Raw genomic sequence first — 18,675 nt, 5'->3', positions numbered from 1 at the left:
ATATGTATGTATGTATGCATGCACATGCACACACACATGTGTGTGAGTGTATATACATACTCACATACATACATACACGCATACGTATAAATACACACGCGCATACACATATATATAAGGAAAATAAGACAAGTGATATATATATATATATATATATATATATATATATATGCGTGTATACACACACACACACACACACACACACAAACTAGCAGAGATACCTGGCGTTGCTAGGGATTAAAATGGCATAGTTTTTTATTGTTTTACTTGCTTCGGTTACGTGACTGCGGCCATGCTGGAGTACCGCCTTTAGTCGAAGAAATCGATCCCAGGATTATTCTTTGTAAGCCTAGTGCGTATTCTATCGGCGTGTTTTACATATGTATATGTATTATACATACACACACACACACACACACACACACACATATATATATATATACATATATATACATGTACATATGTATATATACACATATATATACATGTATATATATACATGTATATATATATATATATATATATATATATATGTACATGTATATATATATATATGTATATATATATATATGTATATATATATAAATATACATGTATATATATATATATATATATATATATATATATATATATATATATATATATATATATATATATATATATATATATATATATACACACATGTATGAAGACACGAAAAATCTCGGGAATTCACAAAAATGTTTCGTAAAGAAATCAAGGACCAGTACTCTTAGATGTTACCTTTTGAGTGATTTGGGAGAGAAAAAACCGTGCTGGATGGTGAATTACACTCTTCTCTTCTACTACTGGAGTGCTACTGTATGAAACTTAGGCAGCTGGTACTGTATCATGAGTATGGTATATATTCAGTAATTACTGTGTCGAATTCTAGGACTTATAGCGCCGGTTTCTATGGCATATAAGTGTCCGAGAATACAAAATACCCCTGGATGGGACGCCATTCTGTCGCAGGGTCACTCATTTATGACTAAGTAGACTGGACTAGCGTGAAATGAAGCGTTTTGCTCAAGAACACAACGCGCCACCCGGTTCGGGAATCGAAATTGTGATCTTGCTTGCAACACCCAAACTACTTGGCCATGGACCTTCACTTATACATACATACATACATACATACATACATACATACATACATACATACATATATACATACATATGTACGAAGGGGTACTGAAAAGTTCCTGGTTTTAAGGGAATCGCAAAAGGCCTGGCTGGAGGTCCAACCTTCCGAGTGCTTTAACAGGGGTTAGAAAAACTGAAGGACCACTGCAATATGTATGTTAATTTGGGAGGAGATAATAAACAATTTGATTTAGAATGGAATATTCTAACTAGGTCCTTTCCATATGATAAAGGTAAATCCTTTTGTCTGCTCTGTTACGAAGAACAGTATCTCATTCTGTTTTCGGAGAATTCTCTTGTAAACGCGTTTAAAGAACGCGTTTATCGTTGCAAACATTAGCAAAAACATCCTTTTAGTTCCTATAAGTAATTTCTATCAATCTATAAAATTCGACTTTTATCTGTCTTCTTACATTTCATTTCCACTACATATATCTATTTAGACGCATTTAAGCTTTATTTCCACTCATCTATCGAACTGTATTTCTCCACTCTTAACTTTCTGTAAATTTCATTCTTTCTCCTCTTTCTCTTTCTCTAAGTTGCTTTTGACGTTAAATCTATTAACGTTTTTTTTAAAAATAACTTACCAGCGTTTCCTTCATCATATACACGGTAATCACATTTGGTTAAATTGGCTTATTGACGTCTTTTGTTTCTCTTTTTTTTTTCTTGATGAGATGATTACATTGTTTTACATCATTTTATTCCTTCTGGAATAATACCAATGTTTTCTTCGAAACATATGTTGGAAGTATAAAGATTTGAATAACACCTGCGTTTAACTCCATTTCTTAATTTATGTAAGTATGTGTGCGTGTGTGTGTGTGTGTGTGTGTGTGTGTGTGTGTGTGTGTGTGTGTGTGTGTGTGTGACTGACAGCGCAGGGTAGTACCTACATTGAAATGTATATATACATAGGCACCTTTTGATAAATATAAATATTAATTCTATAGCTATCTAATGCTATTTAACTCCTGTAACCACTTATATTTTTGTTGTTATTATCAATTATTTATATTTACCGATAATAATAACGATAATAATATCTATATGAATATTCACATTTGAATATTTACTCATATATATATATATACAAACGCACATACATAAACACACACACATATATATACAGTATAATGGATTACTTAAACAAAGATTGAAAAACAGCCAGCAAATTGATCAACTTTGTATGTATTTATCAAAACAAGAGACATAGATTTTGAATCGATTATTGTTTTTTTCAGTTTAATTTACGCTAGTCTTTCCATTTAAACGATAATTATTGTTGCATAAATATATTTGTATTATATAAATATGTCTCATAATATATTTTAGTTGCATTATTATATTTGTATAAATATATTTGTCTTATTATGTGATATTATCATTGTATCAATATATTTCTAGTATTACATTCTGTTTGTATTATATTATACTAGCAGAGGCACCCGGCGTTGCTCGGGAATGAAATTGTTGCTTATATACTTGAAGAAAAAAAGGCAAAATATGCTGTATAGAAATTTGAGGACATTTTGTAGATGGACTTTCAGATGAATGATGACTGGGCGCCTCTCATGAATGGGGAAAATTGAAGATGTGCCAAAAAGCCTCATTGGTACTTGGAAACTTTTACGAAAATTAAAATGGGGATCGTTGCCAGTGCCCCTGGACTGGCTCTTGTGCGGGTGGCACATAAAATACACCATTTCGAGCGTTGCCAGTACCGCCTGACTAGCCTTCGTGCGGGTGACACGTGAAAGCACCCACTACACTCTCTGAGTGGTTGGCGTTAGGAAGGGCATCCAGCTGTAGAAACTCTGCCAAATTAGATTGGAGCCTGGTGTTGCCATCCGGTTTCACCAGTCCTCAATCAAATCGTCCAACCCATGCTAGCATGGAAAGCGGACGTTAAACGATGATGATGATGATGATGATGATGATGATTAAATGAAAAAAATGATTTACGTGAATATCCTCAGAAGAGTAATTGAAATAAATGGCGATTGTGGAGCCCCCCCCCACACACACACACGCGCATATACACGTGTGTCTTTGTAAATATGTTTGTATACATTTATGTATGTGTGTGTTTGTAAGAGACAGAGTGTGAGTGAGAGAGGTTTGTTGTCATGTATACGTACATGCATAAATATACAAGCATCTTTGGATGTATGCATATGACAACACAGCCCTTGACTCACTCACAATCTGTCTCTTACAAACACGCACGCGCGCGCATACACACGTGTGTCTTTGTAAATATGTTTGTATACATTTATGTATGTGTGTGTTTGTAAGAGACAGAGTGTGAGTGAGTCAAGGTGTGTGTGTGTGCGTGTGTATGTGTGTGAGACAGAGTGAGAGAGCGGTGTGTATGTAGTATTTACTCTCTCTCTCTCTCTCTCTCTCTCTCTCTCTCTCATACACACGAACACACACATTCACACACAAAATAGAAAGTGAAGCTTTTTGCGGTTGTTACGTCAATACCGGAAGTTGACATTGAGGAACCTTTTTAAAGAAGTGAATCTTAAATATAAAGCAATATTATTTATTTTTAATTAAAAAAATCAAATGAAGAGCCTAATATTTATCCGAGGTCAAATTATTCATGCATCACAAGTATGGAAGCATTTGGTGAAGTCGATTTCACGTGAAAAGCGATTACACACACATCTCTGTTTTATATATAGTATAGATTATAGTATAGATTAGTATTAATATATTATCATATTTGTTTTATACTTGTATTATCAGAACCGACGGTGTTTGGTTTAAGCAATCTGAGTTAAACGTTGTTTTGGGAATCTGTTACGAAGTGTTGTGAGTCTTTGGACTGCGGCCATGCTGGGGCACCGCCTTGAAGAGATTTTAGTCGAATGAAACGCCCCCAGGACTTAATCTTTATTTTATAAAGCCTGGTATTTACCCGCTAGGTAACGAGACCATTAACTCACCAACACCACTTGTCAAATATTTGTCAAACGGCAAACACAAACAAAAACACACGCACACACACACACACATCCATGCTACGAGCTTCTTTCAGTTTTCATGTTTTGGTCGGCTCCAGGCTGTAGCAGAAGACACTTGCCCAAGATTCCACACAGTGGGAATGAACCTGGAACCACGTGGTTGGAAGCAAGCTGTTTACCATACAGCGGCACCTGTGCATTTGATACTTCTTTAGCCCAAGGAAGGCACTTTATCAGAAATCTTAAAAGCTTCGAAGAGAGAGAAAGGGGGAGGAAGAGAGAGAAAGGGGGAGGAAGAGAGAGAAAGGGGGAGGAAGAGAGAGATTAGACATTTTTTCCTTTACTGTATCACTCACTAGTGATACTTCCTAGTTTAAGAACATAAGTGAAAACAATTTTATTGCACTTGTCTTTAATAAATCAAGCATTCGACCGTGCCTGATGTGGAAAATCTGCTGGATAGTTACGGTTGGAGCCTTTTGTAGAGTACGACATAAGCATGTTACATAAGAAAAGTGAAAGAGAGGGGGGGAGACCAAATCACTGCGTGACGTAGATTCCTGTAGACGGTTGAGTATCTCTCTGGCCTGAGAATGAATTTGCCAGCTTTTATAGCTGTAAGCCATCCTTCTAGATTCTTCCGCCAAACTGTTTACCGGGAAAACTCGCAAATCTCCTGTGAAGTTTACTGCGTCAACGATAAGTCAGCAAGCGCTGACTAGTTGAATCATATTCATGCAGGCGTTAATTCCTTTTATAGTGACATATTTCCCTTCATGGAGATACATTAGGCCGTGGTTCTGGACTGGGAAAATCTGAGAACTAAGGTTCAGAACACATTGAATTACACCGCACCACATTACATCACTGAACAGAGACCTTGATAAATACCCTTCAATAGGAACATATTTCAGCAGTACAAGAACACAATCACTATACTTTTCAGGGAAACATTTCTGCACTTTATTCGTTCTTCACATGTTCACACCAACTACCGTCACCGCCGTCGTTGTCGCCGATGGCTGTTCCCAATTTTCAAGAATTTTAATTTCTTCCGGATTAAGTGAGTCCATTATGGTGATGGTGTTGATGACTGCGAAGACAATTCTCGTGTAAAATTGGGAGAAAATAAATGGCAAGACGAGGCAGAGGTCATGATTATTATTGTTGTTGCAGCTTGCGTTCTTTGCGGTGGTGATGATAATGTGACTCCAATTGGGGTGGTTCTCGGCTTCAGCTTTCGCTCGTTTTTTTTTTTACATCACTTCCAACCATCTTGAAGGTTGTTTTTAGCTGGTCTTTGTAACAGTGGAAAGGGTTTTCGTCATGGTCTTTCTCCGATGACTGATTCATTGGAGAGGTTTATCGAGGCAACGATTAACATACAACTTATGACAATTCTTAAACTCATCACAAATGCTATGCTCCGCTGGCCCATTCGTGCTTATCTCGTACAACAAATTACATTATAAGAGCTAAAGTTCTTTTTAAAACTAGAAAAATTAAATAAAATTCTATCAGTGACGGCAATGCGTATTCCATTTGAAAGCGGCGAGCTGGCAGAAACGTTAGCACGCCGGGCGAAATGCTTGGCGGTATTTACGTTCTGAGTTCAAATTCCGCCGAGGTCGACTTTACCTTTCATCGTTTCGGAGTCGATAAATTAAGTACCAGTGGAACACTGGGGTTGATATAATCGACTAGTCTCCTCCCGCAAAATTTCAAGGCCTTGTGCCTTCAATAGAAAGGATAATTTATAACAGATGTGAGGCCGGGGGGGGGGGGGGGAGAGACAGTATCACATATCAGGATGCAGAGATAACCATCAACTTACTCGAGAGCATAGGACGAACTGATGGTGGTGCCCCAGCATGGCCACTGCACATGAGCTGAAACTGGTTCAATTCAATTCAATATATGTATGTGTGTGTGAATGTAGTATATATGTATGTCTGTGTGTGTGTGTTTTTGTGTATGTGTAGTATGTGTATATATGTGTGTGTGTGTGTCTGTATCCCACAAACGCTTGACAACCGGTGTTGGGGTTTTTACGCCCCAGTAATCTAGCAGTTCGGCACAAGTAACCGATAGAATAAGGACGGGGCGTTAAAAATAAACCTAATAAGTATTGGAGTCGATTCGCCCGACCCCCAGGAATTCTTCAAGGCTATGCGCCAGCACAGCCACAGTCTAATGACTCAAACAAACAAAAGGTACCAGATAAAAGAAGATAGAAATGAAAATGTGAGTTTTTAGAGAGCGTTTAATGGTAGAGAAATTCTGAAATGAAGTCAGCTACGTTTTCTTTCAGAAACAATATGAAATCTATTGTTGTTGTAACAAAGAATATTTGCTTTGTATAAAAAAGAAATAAGTCACGAGTTCATTATTTATATTTTTATATTTAATTATTCTATTTATATTTCCATTTGAAAAATGAATGAGAGTCAATTTGAATGTTTTATTTTTCTTCTTTTTTTCTTTCTTTATCATTCTTATTGTATTGATTCTGAACTGAGATGAAAAATGCATGTCACGTGAACAGTCCTGTCTGATGTAAATGTAATTTTATGCTAAAAACACGGAAAAAGAATTAAGTGACGCCTATTATTCACACGAACACACACACACACACACACACACACACACACACACACACACACACACACACACACACACACGAACACATACACACACTCATGCACATGCACACGCACACACATTCACTTTCTCTCAACCTCACACACATACACGCGCGCACATACATGCACACAAACTTTCTCGACCTCATAAATACACACACGCGCGCCCACACATACTCACACACATATACTCACACACATACTTCCATACGCTCTGAATCTCACACACACATACACACAAACACTCAAACATACACACACACACACACACACACACACACACATACACATAACGCCTCTCTCCACATACAATGCATTCGGGTGAATTCTCTTCTCTCAGAGAGAGAAAGATGAATTTTGATATTTTTATTTTTTAATGAATTCTTTTATTCTCGAAGTTGAAACATTTAAGCTTCAACCTAGAGACAATGACAAGATTGACTCATTTATGTTTTTTATTTTAATGTATTACATAAATCCGCTGGCGTATATTTCGCTTTGTTAAATCGATGCGGCAGTTTTTGATGATCTTGCATGTAAACAGTAACAACAACAAAAAAAAACTTATATTTGTATCGTAGTGGGACCTAGAATCGAAACCGCACAACTCTGATAGCTGAATGCAGTCTACACATAACTCAGGCGATGTGTCCTGGTTACTACTCAATCAGCAGAAATATCGCGCCATGCAGTAGAACATTCTACGAGTTTCTAGAGTTCTCCCACTTTTCTTATTATAAAAGCGAAAGCCCGCCAGAATCATTGCAAAGGTTGAGAAAACATGTCCTCACCTTTTAGCAAAAGCAAACCAGAGAGAGGGGGGAGAGGGGAAAGAGAGAGAGAGGGGGAGGAGAGGGGAGAGAGAGAGAGAGGAGAGGGGAGAGAGAGAGAGAGAGAGAGAGAGAGAGAGAGAGAGAGAGAGTTTATATTCCTTCGAAGTATAAGCAACGAGCCTTAACAATGTCAAGTTCTCCTTTGCCGATCAACAAGGACTTCTTCAGTTATGATGAACAAATAGCAGTGCCGGATTTAGGACAAATGAGGCCCTGCTAGTAAAGTTATGAGGCCCTTTACTTGGACAGTCGGGCATACATGCTCAGGAAATTCATCGTAAAAAGCATTTTTGGATAAGAAGATGGGTCCCCACCTGCCGGTGAAACGGGGCCCTGTACTTAAGCATACCTAAGCACAATGGTAAACCCGGCACTAACAAACACTGTTTCTGCCTCTCAAACGTTACTGACTTTTTCTGTTCGTAATTTAATTATAGCTAAGTTCGATTCTAGCTTTCTACTTCTGGGAAAATTTTATGTATAAAGTACATTGAACCAATAAGAATAAAGATATAGTTAAACAAAGATGAATGTGTTGTTTTTTTTATGGGATATCACGAAAGTGTAAACAACACATCAAAATTATCTACATCCATTCTACAGTTCCTAAAATATGAAATGTTTTAGAAAAGATAATTGTATTTATATTATCAAAAATTTTGCTGTTCAAAAAGTCGGAATTGTAAGTAGTTTTAGACATCGATAAAGATTAAATGTTCAAGTGTTACAAACATATCTATTTACCCGAAGACCGAACGGTTTATTAATATATTTGTATTGGATTATTGGATTAGATTTATATATCCCTTGTGGAATAGAAATTTTTTCTTTCTTTTCCCGTCTTTTTTTTTTTTTTTTTTTTTTTTTTTTTTTAGTTAGTCCATCTTTGTGCAGAAGGGAAACTTCCTTGGCACACAGATTCGTTTCCTCTGTACTTTGATTGAATTAAAAATGTAGTTTTGGAAATTAGTTTAAGATGGGGTTTGAAATATTTGCCCAAACTGTGAGTAAATCAATAGACATTTGAATATTATAATTTTTCGCGGATTCATGTCAAAAGGGAACTCTTTTGATACGAACCCTCTTGAGATCGCTAGTGATTTTACGATAAAAATTCCGTTTTAAAGTAATCTAAATTAAAACCTTCCTTCAAAATTTGTGTTCCAAACAAAGCTGAATAAATATGAAGTTATTTCACTAAAGCCTTCATCATCTTCAAAATTAAAAACGAAGGTTGCAGTATTTCAACAGAAATATGGTAAGAAACCGAAAGTGTTAAAGTGATCTAACTTAAAACCTTCCATCAGCAATTTATTTTTAAAGAAATTTATAAAAAAAAAAATACAATTTACTTTAAAAAAAAATCCCATCTTATTAAAAATAAATTAGAAATTAACATATTGAGAATTATGTCGGACTGTTGCCCGAATTTGGAACGTAAAGGCCAAATGTGGTTGAACTTAATTTGTGATAATAGAAATGAGAAAATAATGGAAAAGCTAAACTGCGAGAGTAGCATGCTGCTACTACTGCTGCCACTACTACTACTACTACTACTACTACTACTATCACAACTACTACTACTACTACTACTACTACTACTACTACTACTGCTGCTGCTGCTGCTGCTGCTACTACTACTACTACTACTACTACTACTACTACTACCACTACTGCTGCTGCTGCTGCTGCTACTACTACTACTACTACTACTACTACTACTACTACTACTACTACTACTACTACTACTACTACATAAAAGTGTGAGTGCATGGCGTATAAAGATTTCAATAGAAAATTACAGAATATGTGGCGTTGAATTGTTTGGCTGGGTCACGGTAGGAGGCATTCGGAGACTTTTTAGTTTCAGAATGAAATGCGAGAATTGCTGCAAATGAAATATGCAGAGTTTTATTTGAATAGCTCTGAAAGCTAAAAGTTAATGAGAAAATTCCTACAGATGGTCACCCGAGAATTACACACGCACACACACACACACACACACACACACACACACGTATACATATGCATACATACATAAACAGACATATATATATACATGTATATATACATATATATACGTATATATATATATATATATATATATATATATATATATATATATATATATATATATTTATATATATGTATATATATATATATATATATATATATAAAGTGTAGTATATTGCCACTTAAGTGTGGCTGACCCCTAGGGGTGGATGTTACTGTTGCTTTTAGCCCCAGGAGGACATCTCCTGGGGCTAAAAGCAACAGTAACATCCACCCCTAGGGGTCAGCCACACTTAAGTGGCAATATACTACACTTTATCGTGCAGTTACTGTTAATACTTCATTTAGAGAATTAACATTGCTTATATATATATATATATATATATATATATATATATATATATATATATATATATATATATTTATATATATGTATGTATGTATGAACAAGCATGCGGTTATGTGCATATGTATGTATGAATATGTATGTGTATATACATCTATACACTTACATACCCTCACACACACACACACGCACATCTATATATATATATAAAAATGAGAATGTATGTCTGTGTGTCTGTGTGTCTGTGTGTGTGTGAATCCCTAAAACTCCAGAACTACACAACCAATCTCATTCAAATTTTACACATGCCTTACTTAGGTTGTGTTTTAGTCGAAATTTTTTTTTTAACTTCTTGCATAGTTCGAGCCCACAGCAACATAATATCTCCTCCACTATTTAAGTATTACGTGTCAAAAGTGAAACAAAAACACTCATGTCAAATACTTTCACTTTAAAAATGAAACTTTTCCACTATTTCAGTATCAAAACTGAAACTTTTCGATACTGTAATTTTGGGGGGATTAATTTACACTGCATACAAAAATACAGACATATTATCACGGTACGTTATTAAACACTCACAGGTCTACGCATACATACCTGACGACTGACATGCGTGAAGTGTCAATACGAAATTTTATTTTCATTACCTTTAAAACAATACACATTTACTGTTCCATTACCGATTAATAATTATCGCAGCAGTTGCAAGGTTGGCCGGTAAAATTTAAAATTCTTTGTTTCTCTGTACAAGCGCTTCTATTTCCTTAATTTATACTGCATACAAAAGTACGGACATACTATATACGGTACATTATTAAACACACACACACATACACACGCATACACATCTACACATACATATACATACCTGACGACTTAATTTTTTTATTAACCACACAGGGTCGAAACACAGAGGGAACAACACAAGGACAGAAAAAACACAAAAGTGGAGGAAAAATAAAATCGAACGAAAAGAATAGTAATGATAAATCAAAAGGTGGAATGACGTCTACTCGAACCCCACACTCCAGTTAACGTCATTGAACGTTTTTAGAAAGAAAAAATTTTTGACACGTGTTATTTAATTTTTGTCTCTTTCTCCTTGTAATAAATATTTTTTCTAACTGTATTTGCTTGAAAAAACATTCTATTCTTTATATTAAGCAATTCATTATAATTACTTTTACGATGTGCCTAAATAAAAGCCATCGTTATAGATCATTATTTCTCAACCTTTTTCGCGATTTGGCTTCCCTTGGACATTGAAAAAATTTATTTCGGCTCCCCTGTGTTGATGAAAAATTTAATCCAGCTTCCCATGTATCTGAGATAGACCGGCCGACCCATGACAAATCTATCAAAAAGGGGGACCCGCAGAACTACCAGCTAACGAACTGCATCTGAAAGTTGGTGCGCCAATCATGTAACTAAGGAATTTAGATGCTCCAATAATGTGCAATGGTACGCGGATGATTATCAAAAAATTGTGCTCCCGAGTTCTGTAGGCAACAATCTTGAATGAACCGGCCGCTGGCTAAGACATACTTATAACTCCCATGTCCCTTACCCACTCCGATACGACCTACAAGTTTAAACAGATGCAATTTCCCATCAAACTCTGCTTTCCCATGACAATCAACAAGGCGCAGGGACAATCAGTGCAAGCGGTTGGTTTGAATCTGACAGAGCAAGTATTCTCACACGCACAACTGTACGTTGGCTGTCCCCATGGTCTTTCTATTTGTGCACCCGAGGGAAGGACGAAGAATGTTGTCTACCAAGAGGCACTCTAATGATAACAACGGCAACTTCAGCTGCTCTAATTTCAACTCCGCAATTTTTTCATCGTCCTGTCAGCCCACGTAAGTCCAGTCCTGCTTTGCTCTCCTTACTAACTCACCATGACATTCTTTTTTTTTTTCTACCAAGATCCGTCACCCAAACACCACTTCGTATCCACTTCTTCCTCTTTTTCATGTCTTCGTTTCTCTCTTCGCGTCGTTTTCTGACCGGATGAAACCGGCCATAGCTGCTAGTATATAAATATATAATACATGTTTTTCTGAATTTTACCCTTGTACTTTCAATCTCTCCTAAACTCTTTTTTTTTTTTATTTACCATTGAAAAATAAGAAACTATGGAAACCGGTACGGTATTAAATTTGTTACGAAATTTAAAAGCTACAACTCGTTTTAAGACTCAGGTGCATTTCAACCCCCAAAATCAGCTCTGGTGCATGACCCCAACAGGTTTAATTCTAAATTATGACTCGTTATTAAATTCTATAGTCTTTACTATCGTAATTTTTTTTTTATTCCCTGAAACTTTACCGAAACTCTTTATGCAGAAATCTCTCAGAACAAGGGAGATAAGTCCTTTCTAGTGCGCTGAAGTTTTCTCTCAACTAGTAGCAGTTAGTAGCCACTGATTTTATCACTAGTCGGTTACAGTTGCACCCGAAAGCAACAGCAGCCACTACCAGCCCCATCTTGTAGCAGTCAGTTTCACTCGACTGGTACAACGTACTCCACGTGATGTAAAATATACAATGAGATCGAGTTTCACTCGTGATTCAATGATAAGAAGCGTAGAAATATGTCAGTAAGAACTGAACATCAGAACGATTAGGAATGTTTTCCTCAATCCCATGAAACTTTAAGAAATATGATTCTATGTCAATCTGTTAATACATAGATATATAACACACTCACGTATATACAGATATATACGCAACACGTGTAATGGTGAATAAATAATACTAAAAAATGTCACTATTTCCTGTTCGTATATATTAAAGAAAGATGAATTCAAGATGCATAAGATCTAGTGCAGTACAAGATCTGAAGTATAGTTGTAATTTTCTACATTATGCATCTGTATTCGAATATACAATTCTATTACATAATGTGGTGTGTATATGTTTGTATATAATATGTGCATGAGTAGCGCATGTGATACGTGTATGTACATAAGCATCCAAGTGAATGATACTGCATGGAGATTATGAAACAGCTGTAATGATGTATGGGAATGATAAATCTTCATTCGCTTCTCACATCTGATTCTATGCTTATCTGTCGTCACTCATGGCACACACACAAACCCACATACAAACATACATACGTACATGTATATATTGAGTATATGTATATATATACATAATTATATGTATATATATATATATATATATATATAATTATATGTATGTATGTATGTATCTATCTATCTATCTATCTATCTATCTATCTATCTATCTATCTATCTATCTATCTATACACACACACATATATATTTATGTACATACGCATAGATACGGAAGTTGTAATTAAAAAAAGTACAGAGAATTTGACAATGCACTTTAACAAGTAGCGATTTTTTGTATTTATGTCAATCACCCCATTCTTCCCCTCTACCGTGAAGTGATAAGAAAAGTTAACCATACGCCTCTTCTCCTGCTTCCGTTCTTACATTCACATAGTCGCAGACACACATAGACACAGACGCGCGCGCGCACATGTGTATAGTCGAATATAAACTGTCATAGTTTTCAACACATTTCTACGATCTGGCCACTGTCACAAATTCTCTCTATCTCAGTTTCTGTGATACGTCAGTGCAGGCAGACAGTAGCATTAAGAGATAAACAAATGTGAGTGTAACAGATCCTGAATTCTATTCCTGAGTGCCTTAAATGACTCTTTCTTCCACGTTGTTTTGTTTGTTGTTCTTTTCTTGCCGGTGGTGGAGGGGAGAGATACTACACCATGGAGTCAGATCAAATCGCTTACCGCAATGGTTCTCACGAGGACAGGAGGGAGGGCAGCCCACCTCCATACACTCAAAGGCGGCTTGTGAGGAGTGGAAACGGGACGAACAAATCACTGTTTAATAAAATTAAAATGTCTTTTTTAAGCATTTTGTCAAACTATGGCGAAGAATGAAGAATTATATGGATATAAGCATTGCTTTGACTTCTCATTAATAAAGATGGAATAATCGTGGCTGCCGCGGTGGTGGTGATGGGCAAACATCTCTCTAATCTATTTTTTGAAGGGCCTGGTATGTGTCAGTTTGAGAACTGACACAATATGACAGAATATAATTCTTTCTGCTATAGGCACAAGGCCTAAAATTTGGGGGAGGAGTCTAGACAATTACATCGACCCCGCCAGGGATCAACTGGTACTTATTTTATCGACCCCAAAAGGATGAAAGGCAAAGTTGACCTCGGTGGAATCTTAACTCAGAACGTAAAAACGAATGGACTACCGCTGCCTTTACACATGTGATATAATGGTTTCGGAAGGCGGCGAGCTGGCAGAATGGCTGTTAGCACGTCGGGCGAAATGCTGAGCGGTATTTCGTCTGCCTTTATGCTCTGAGTTCATATTCCGCCGAGGTCGACTTTGCCTTTCATCCTTTCGGGGTCGATAAATTAAGTACTAGTTACATACTGGAGTCGATCTAATCGACTGGTCCCCCCCCCCCCCACACACACACCTCCTCAAAATTTCGGGCCTTGTGCCTAGAGTAAAAAAGAATGTAATGGTTTCGGATGTTGGCGCAAGGTCAGCAATATCGAAAGAGAGATAAGTCGATTACATCGACCCCAGTACTTAAGCGGCACTTATATCACCCCCGAAAGGATGAAAGACAAAGTCGATCTCAACGGAATTTGAACTCAGAACGTAAAGACGAACATTTTGTCTGACATGCTAACGATTCAACCGGGTCGCTGCCTTTACGTACGATAAAATACAACACAGTTAGAGAACACTTGTAAAGTCGGATCTTTCAGAGGCCCCTTTGGTGGAATGCATTTAGTTTTCTACCCTTTCAAGTTTCTCTGGCATAGATTGCAATAAGCAGGTCGATGAAGTTACTCAGACAAAATTTCACATCAGCGCTGATGTTTGAGGCCGCCCAGATGGAAAAACAATAACTGTATCGAGTGTTGTGGTAGTCGTGGTAGTCGTGGTAGCTGCTTGTTGACTGCGTCAGGTGTCACCAGATGTCGCGAGTTGTGGCTTGGAGTTGTTAAATGAAAATGCATTTCTAGGACTGCGTGTTGAAGTAATTAACAATGCTCGTTAACATTTGACAAAATATCTATTTAGAGTACACAGTGGTTTCTGTACTGGTCCTTTGATGAAAACTAACAACGACAATTACACACCGAGGAAGACATGCTACTGGGAGCTACGACTATTTAACTGATATAGAACTCAGTGGCTGGTCAATCACAACTGGAAAATAATCACGCTATATTCGTGTTAACAAGTTCTGTGTCTTCTAGCTAGTGGTGGAAGAGAATGGAGCCATCGAACGGCTGTCCCAATATCCTACGAGCAGCTGCCACACATTCTGGGATTACCGACAAAATCCACCTTTATATAAGGCTTGATGAGAAAGTTCTAGAAAGTCGAATTATGAGATGGCTTAATGCTGATAAGTCAGTTAATTGGCTGATCACGTGAAACGACAGCGGTCTCATCGTGGTGTCTGCTCGGCTATCGAGTGATTTGGCATGTCACTGTTCCAATCCTGCAGTCTATGTCCAGTTCCACAACGTCCCTACTACTTGCAACACTGCCTAGATAGGTGAAATGGTTCACTTCTTTATTTTACTAGTTGACGTTCGAAGCTGATTCTTGGTCCACATTACTGCCTACCTTCATCACTTTTCGTCCTCGTTGTGCTGTTCCTTAACCCGAACTTCTCCTCATTTTGCTGCAGTGACTTTGTCAGTTCATTCAGATCTGCTCTGTTTTCTGCTGTCATTGCGATGTCATCTGCAAAATCGAGACCTTTAAAGCTTTTCGCTGGGATTCAGTGGTTGGCCTCACCAGCTGTCTTTCTCGCGGCAAAGGCGGTAGTCAGTAGGAACAGTGTTAGTATATAAAGAGTTCCTTTGTAACTATCAATTATTTACTATCGACACACCAATCACTAAAAGTATAGATAGGACGAACCAATGTGGACCTGTTAGAAATAACAGCCTAATCGCCCTCATATCACACCCTTTCATATTAGCAGAAAGAACTCATCTTTATATTGATGTACGGGATCTCCAGAAGGAAAAGAAAGAAAGAAAAGAAGAGATGGGCATTGTCGAAACGCCTTTGATGGGGTCTGTTCTATCAGTACTGACTTGATACTAAACAACAGCAACAACAACAACTACAATAGCAATAACAACAGCAGCAGCGGCAGCAGCAACAGCAGTAACAACAACTGTAGGCATGGTAACTTGTTTCGTGCTTTAAAATTCTCCATCGATTTTGCAGCAGGAATTTATTTATGGAATGGTTACCAACGGACAGTCAGTTCTAAAATCTGACTTGCAGTCGTCAATGATAAAAACTATAAGATGAATTTTTCATAATGACAGACAAGAAATTATTTCGTAGTGAAATACTACATTGTTGTAAATACGGATTTGCTTTCGTTTTCTCTTCCATTTTAATTCTAATCTCTCAAATATCCCAAATCGCTCTTCAATATCTTTTTCCATCTATTTTAAGTTTTTAAGTCTCTTACTCATCTTTAGTAAATGTTGTGGAAAGAGTTAATCCGCTTGCCGTCTGAAATAATATTGGTAATATTTTTCTGGACAAAACGGGTGCACATGTGGCTGTGTATTAAGAAGGTTCAATCCTAACCACATGTTTCCAGGTTCAGTCCCACTGTGTGGTACCTTGGGCAAGTGTCTTTTACATCGGATCAACCAATGTCTTGTGAGTGGATTTGGTAGAGAGTAACGGAAAGAAGCCCATCGTATATATATATATATATATATATATATATATATATATATATATATATATATATATATATATATATATGCGTGTGTTTGTTTTGTCTCCACCACCGCTTGACAACCGGTATTGGTGTCTTTATGTCACCGTAACATAGCGGTTTGGCGAAAGTGACCGATAGAATAGGTACCAGGCTTTAACAAATAAGTAACGTTTGACTAAAATCCTTCAAGGTGATGCCCTGAAACAGGATAAAAGATAATCTTTCTTTCTTTAATGCGTGACTGATAACGTTCTTTATTCGCTTCAAAGCACATCTCTTAAAAATGATATCTGAATTAGCTCCCCTCAACCCCAGATGACGCTGTTTCGATTACACATTAACGTTAAGTCTGTCTCCTTCTGTGTTCCTTCAATTCGATCAGCAGAGGAGCTTCTACGTGGTTGTTTAACCTGTAAGAAATAATAACCAAATCTCACTCAAATCACTTCCCTGCTGTCTTAAAAAAAAAACATATTACACAACAGTGATGTAGATATATATTTTTAAAAAATTTCTTAATTAAAAAAAAAAACGAGAGAGTCATGTCTGGAGCGCCTATGCTCTTGGTTCTGGCTGATCAGAATTGATTTTAGAATGAACAGCAGCGACTAATGTCCGATGAGTTCGATTAAATCTCTTGATGTTAATGCGAGCGTTGTGGTGTCTATTAGATTCAATTATCTTTCATCTTTTACTTGTTTCAATCGTTGGACTGCGGCCATGCTGGGGCACCGCCTTGAAGGGATTTTAGTCGAACAAATCGACCTCAGTTCTTTTCTTTTTCTTTTTTTTCATTTTTCTTTTTTTTTCAAGTCTAGTGTGTATTCTGATGGTCTCTTTTGCCGAACCATTAAATTACATGGACGTAAACAAACAAACCCTGATTATCAAGTGATGGTGGGGCACGGACAAGCACAAAGATATATATACACACACACATACACACACACATACACACACACACACACGTATATATGACGGGCTTCCATAGAATTTTCGCCAACCAAATTCACCTACAAAGTACTGGTCGAAGACATTTGTCTATGGTCGAAGAAATTTGTACGAGGTGTCGCGCATGGGATTGAACCTAAAGCCACGTGGTTACAATTCGAGCTTCTTAAACACACAGTTACGCCTGTGCAGCTTTTAATAATTTCCACAGTCGTTTTAGTTCCTCTGCAGACGAGAGACGGTCTTTAACGAGGAGACTGTTTCTTTCAAACAGATATGCCATGATCTGACAGTTCCGGTAGCCGTAGCAGACGGTTTTCGTCTGCCAACGATATAATGACAAGTGCTTTTATGCGCCACGTGTCCTTGTGAGAGATCCTCTTATGGTAAACAGCACAGCATTCTATGTTCTAACCCTAACCCTAACCATAACCCTAACCCTAACCCTAACCTTCAATTTAAGTTGCCTTTTGGTATTAGTACTGATTTTGTCGTTATTAAATATATCATCATCGTCCTTGTCATCATTTAACGTCTGTTTTCCATGCTGGCATGGGTTAGACAATTTGACCGGAGCTGGAGAGCTGCATCAGGCTCCAGTTGTTTGTCTTGGCTTGGTTTCAACGGCTGGATGCCCTTCCTAACGCTAGTCATTTTACAGAGTGTACTAGGGGTCTTTCACGTGTCACCGACACGGGTGCCTTTTCAGTGGTGCCATGATGTAGAGGTTATCACATGCCATGTGTTTCTGAAAAAACATGACGATCTTGTCTTCAATCAGCGGCTTAGAAATGGTTTGATACATTCGCGAAAGTTTCTCAATGGGAAGGAAGGGTAACCATTCAAAGCAACAGTGGAGACAGTCTGAAACAGAGAAACCATGTTACCATTTACAATACGGCACTTATATTCCCTTAAACTTATGTTGAAAATATGTGTTTAG

General features: G+C 37.3%; 1 protein-coding gene across 3 annotated transcripts in view; it reads right to left on the bottom strand.

The window, feature by feature from the left end:
- Positions 1-18,675, bottom strand: part of LOC106871962 (carbohydrate sulfotransferase 11) — a 36,557-nt gene that overhangs the window by 3,885 nt on the left and 13,997 nt on the right. Inside the window, exon 4 of one of the 3 annotated variants that reach the window (XM_089355984.1) lies at positions 17,559-18,596. The exons of the other annotated variants lie outside the window; for them this stretch is intronic. The gene's annotated coding sequence lies outside the window, so the exon portion shown is untranslated. Of the gene's footprint in view, positions 1-17,558; positions 18,597-18,675 lie in introns of those variants that run through there. 3 annotated transcript variants of the gene reach the window in all.

This window comes from Octopus bimaculoides, chromosome 8 (genome assembly GCF_046866305.1).
Source record: "Octopus bimaculoides isolate indiv1 chromosome 8, ASM4686630v1, whole genome shotgun sequence".
NCBI classification, from domain to species: domain Eukaryota; kingdom Metazoa; phylum Mollusca; class Cephalopoda; order Octopoda; family Octopodidae; genus Octopus; species Octopus bimaculoides.
This window is presented reverse-complemented; position numbering and strand designations above follow the sequence as displayed.